The 4,667-nt window shown below is 48.9% G+C and overlaps 1 long non-coding RNA gene across 1 annotated transcript in view; it reads right to left on the bottom strand.

Annotated features, from left to right (window-relative positions):
* Positions 1-216: 216 nt before the first annotated feature.
* LOC115068697 overlaps positions 217-4,667 on the bottom strand; it is a 5,474-nt gene continuing 1,023 nt past the window's right edge. The window contains exons 2-3 of the long non-coding RNA XR_003848032.1: positions 3,709-3,970; positions 217-1,297 (exon numbers count right to left, since the gene is read on the bottom strand). This is a non-coding gene — a long non-coding RNA (uncharacterized LOC115068697). The remainder of the gene's footprint in view (positions 1,298-3,708; positions 3,971-4,667) is intronic.

The raw sequence follows: 4,667 nt of genomic DNA, 5'->3' as shown, positions 1-4,667 counted from the left end.
AGGCCAGCCTGGTCTACATAGTGAGTTCTAGGCCAGCTGGGGATGCAGGGAGACCCTGTCTCAAAACGACAAAAAAAAAAAAAAAAAAAAAATCTATCCTTTGTGCTGTTACCTCCCAACCTCCAGAACAGAAAGACTAGAGGAAGACGAAGCTGGGCTCGGTGGCTCATGCCTGTAATCTCAGCACTTGGGAGCCCAAGGCAGGAGGATCATGAGTTCAAGGTCAGCCTGGGCTGCATCTCAAGACCCTGCCTCAAAAAACTACCACCACCAAAAAAGTATGAGCACTCAAGTCTAAACCTTGAGAGCACCTGAGCCCTTAACTGCTTCTGCTTTTAAGTAACACAGTGCCTAAAACATTTTCAAGGGCCGGCAAGACGGCTCAGCAGGTAAAGGTGCCTGGCGCCCACCTGACAACCTGACCTGTTAATTGTCTTCTGATCTCCACACTTGCGTGTGGCATGTGTGTGTTCACACACTCAAATAAATAAATGTAATTTTAAAATCCACAAATACTTGTTTCTTTTCCTTTTCTTTCTTTTTTGCAGTGCTGGGAACAAGTCTTCCACATGCTAGGCAAGCAGTGTGTCACAGGGCCACATCCCCAGCTTTTTTCACTGTTTTTGAAATTTTTAATTTATTTTTATGTACATGTTTGTATGTGTCTGCCTGTATGTGCACCATTCAGTGCTTGCAGGGCTCAGATCCCCCAGAACCTGAGTTATAGGCAGTTGTGAGCCTCCTGATGTGGGTGCTGGGAACCAGACCTGAGTCCTCTACAAGAGCGAGTGCTCTGAGCCACCAGCCAGCTCTCCAGCCCCTCTTATTGTTTTGAGACAGGGTCTCCATAAGTTGCTCAGGCTGGCCTCAAACTCACCCTGTATCCCAGGCAGGCCTCATACTCACCACCCTCCTACCTCAGCCTCCCAAATAGCTAGGCAAACAGGCCTGAGATCCCAAGTGCTCTCAGTGAGTCTTGGTGTCTGGGCCTTAACTTAATTTCTAAGCCACGACTACAGAACTTATATCCACTCTGAGAACACCACACGTTCAGTATCCCACAACACGAGCTCTCACCTGTGGCCTTCAGTTCCACAACAACTACAAGGTCCACATTCCCTGCCCCTGGTTGGGCAGGTCTCTCCTCCACAGGCTGTGCTCCCGTCTGCTCCAGTGGGCTGCCTGCCCCCAGCATCTCTTTACATGCTCCTCTGGCACCTCTGAGGCCTTCTGTACTATTTCTGGGCTTCACTGCCACATTGTTCCTAGTTTATTCTTTGTTCTGTTGCTTATTCCTCTGGGAGCAGGAAACAAAAAAATCCAACCTTGGCACGCATGTTGTTGCTGGAGACTTAGGTTCACATGTAATTATTCAAGTGCATTCCAAAGACACAGAAATAAAACCTGATTTCCCCCCAAGAGTTTCCCTTTGAGGGCAAACACTGGTTGTGACTTTAGTGTCAAGCTAAATGCAATCTGATGTGCACATGATTCAGTGCTTTGATTTTTCCAGGCAAGGCACAGCTTTTATGATGATTTTTAAAAATTACGCTTATTTATTTGTGCATTTATGTGTGTACAACTGTGCATTTGTGTGGCAGTCAGAGGACAGCTTGCAAGAGTCTGTTCTCTCCTTTCACTATCGGGGGCTCAGGGGCAAGTGCCTTTACCAGCTCAGCCATCTCACCAACTCTATACATTGGCTTTGGATAGGAAAATTCAGAGGTATGTTTGGCTGTTTTTAAAAGAATCCTCTAAGATTCTTTCCAGCTTTCACTGGGAGTACAGACAGGTTCAGAGTGCAGAGTGCAGAGTCTATTATGGACTTCATGGGTTTTCTTTTTTCTTTTTTTTTTGAGACAGGGTGTCCCTGAAGCCCCCAAATGGCCTGGAACACTTTATGTAGACCAGGCTGACCTTGAACTCTTAAGAGATCGGCCTGTCTCTGCCTCCTGAGTGCTGAGATTAAAGATGTGTGCAATCACAGACTTCTTTATCTCTAAAGCGTATTGGATTTAGTCAGTTTGGATGTGAAACAAACTATCTTGCTACTTCTCCAAAAATGAAGAAAAAAGCCAAGGGACCACAACCCTGAGGGTGTGCTGGTCAGTACCTGTGTGGCCCCTCCACTTAAACCCAGTCTGGACTGTGTTAAAATCTCTAGGAAAAGTTAGGCACAGGGGCTTATGTGGGAAGATTCCTGATCTCAAAGCCAGCTGCGCTACAGACTGAGACCCTTGTCTCAAGAACAAAAACCAAACCACCACCCAAAATTCCTGACAACCTGCTGAAAAGAGAAAACCCGGAGTCTAGCTACCATTTTATCTACAAAATGAAAGGTAAGAGAGAAAGAAAGTTTGACTGAAGTTTTTACTGTGACCTGGTCCCCAGCACTTATGCTACTGTCTCTGAAGCACCCAATTATGACTTTTCCAGACCCCAGAACTGTACTGCCCTGCTAGGGTGAGGGAATAAAGCACATTGTCTAGAAGTGGCTTAATGTGTGTCAGAGGGCGTCAGAAGTGGCTTTTGAAGCCAGGTGTGAAGGCCTTTCTTTGCCTTTAGTCCCAGCACTAGGGAGGCAGAGGCAGGCGGATCTCTGTGAGTTCAAGGCCAGCCTGGTCTACATAGTGAGTTCCAGGACAGCTGGGGCTACAGGGAGACCCTGACACACAAAAAAAAACCCCAAAAAACAAATCAACCAACAAAACAAAACAAATAAACAAGCAAACAAAAAAGTGGCCATTGAGGGGCTGGAGAGATGGCTCAGTGCTTAAGAGCACTGACTGCCCTTGCAGAGAACCTGGGTTCAATTCCCAGCACCCACATGGTAGCTAACAACTGTTTGTAACTCCAGTTCCAGGGGATCCCATGCCTTCTGACCTCCGAGGGTAATGCATGATACGGGCGCACTTACATACATGCAGGCAATGCACTCATACACATAAACTATAACTCCAGTTCAGGGGAATTCAACTCTCTCCTCTGACCTCCATGGGCACTGCACGACATGGGTGCACTTACATACATGCAGGCAATGCACTCATACACATAAAATAAAAATAATAAATATTAAAAAAAAGAAAAAACAGAGCAGCTACTGAGTTTGAAGCCCACAGCTTGCCTTCATGGGTCTAAGCCCTTCCCTTGGGTGTGTCGGGTGTCTGTACAGCTGGGGGACTCACCCGCCTGCCTTTTGCATTTCCTTGCGTATCAACTTATTTTTTAAAATATTTCATTTATTATTTTTATTTTATGTGTATGGGTGTATTGCCTGCATGTATGCGGAGGACAGAAGATGCTGTCGGATCCCCTGGGACTGGAGTTACGGACAGTTGTTAGCTACCATGTGGGTGCTGGGATTCGAACTCGGGTCTTCTGAAAGAACAACCAGTGTCTTAACTGCTGAGCCATCTCGCCAGCCCCTATTTTTAAAAAATATTTTATTTATTATTTTATGTGTATTGCCTGCATGTAGGTAAGTGCCCACGGAGGACAGAAGAGGCTGTCAGAGTCCCTGGATCTCGAGTTACAGAGGGGTGTTAGCTGCCATGTGGGTGCTGGGATTTGAACCCCAGCCTTCTGCAAGAACAATCAGTGTTCTTAACCCCTGAGCCATCTCTCCAGCCTCCTCAACTTCTTTAATAAAAGGTCCCAGCACCCTCCAGCAGGAGGCAAATGGTCCGGGAAGCACTCTTTCAGTCTTACCTTACCCCTGAAGTGGTTCCAAATTTAGACTTCTATAGGTCTGAAGCTGTGTTTCCTTTGGATCGAGGAAAAGGCCCGGCTGTCTGTGTTGATGGAGAGGTACTGAGTTCCTGAGCCCGCCAACACCACAGCCAGCACTCAGCGCTCTTCCTTCCCGATGCTCAACTTATCACCAGGTTCTGTCCGTCCTTTACAAAGTCTTGGAAACCTCTCCACTCTCTCCTATTCCAGCCAAAAAGCTAGGAGGGTTCAGTTTTCGCGTCTGGATGGGGAGAGTAGAAACATATACACGTGAAAAAAATACTGGAAAAAGGGCTTTTGAAAACCCATCTCGAGGCGCCGGCTGGCATGGCGCTTGTGTCGTCACAACCTACACCACCTGCAGTTCCTTCTGCGTCTAGAGGTTGCGGTGGGGACCCAGGGGTCCAGCTAGGGCCGGTGTGATGACTCTGGGGGTGGCCCTCGGGTGCCTTCACGTCTACACCAACGCGTTTCTGACCCTATAGACACGCACAGTCCCCATCTACACCTCAAAGCCAGATGTGGCCACAACTTGGGGAAGAATTTCATCCTTCCGCCTCCCAGCCTGCTTTCTTTTGTGCATTACACCCCCCACGCCCCCCGGGGCAGCCCACACCGGGTCCCGAGGTTTGTAGTCTATAGTGTGAGATCATAGAGCCTTGGAATTGGAACTCCGGGAGGTCGAGGAGCTCGACCCGCGCAGCCCCGTCCTCCATCCGTGGAGAACAGATGGAGTGAGTAGGCGTCCTGCCCAAAGTGCTCCCTACACTGCGCTCAAATAAGCAGTGACAGGCAGGCCCGACTTGACCTGCCCGCCTGGAGCCCTGACCACTCAGCGGCCCGGCCCCTACCGGGCGCCGACCTGTCACCCAGCCGCCCCCACGTGGACGCGGCTCGGAGGATCAAAGTCTGGCCGCAGCCCGCCAGGCGCAGGGGTG

This window comes from Nannospalax galili, unplaced genomic scaffold (genome assembly GCF_000622305.1).
Source record: "Nannospalax galili isolate Female #2095 unplaced genomic scaffold, S.galili_v1.0 scaffold648, whole genome shotgun sequence".
Taxonomy (NCBI): Eukaryota; Metazoa; Chordata; class Mammalia; order Rodentia; family Spalacidae; genus Nannospalax; species Nannospalax galili.
Note: the sequence above shows the minus strand (reverse complement) of the source record. Positions and strands in the feature narration are given on the sequence as shown.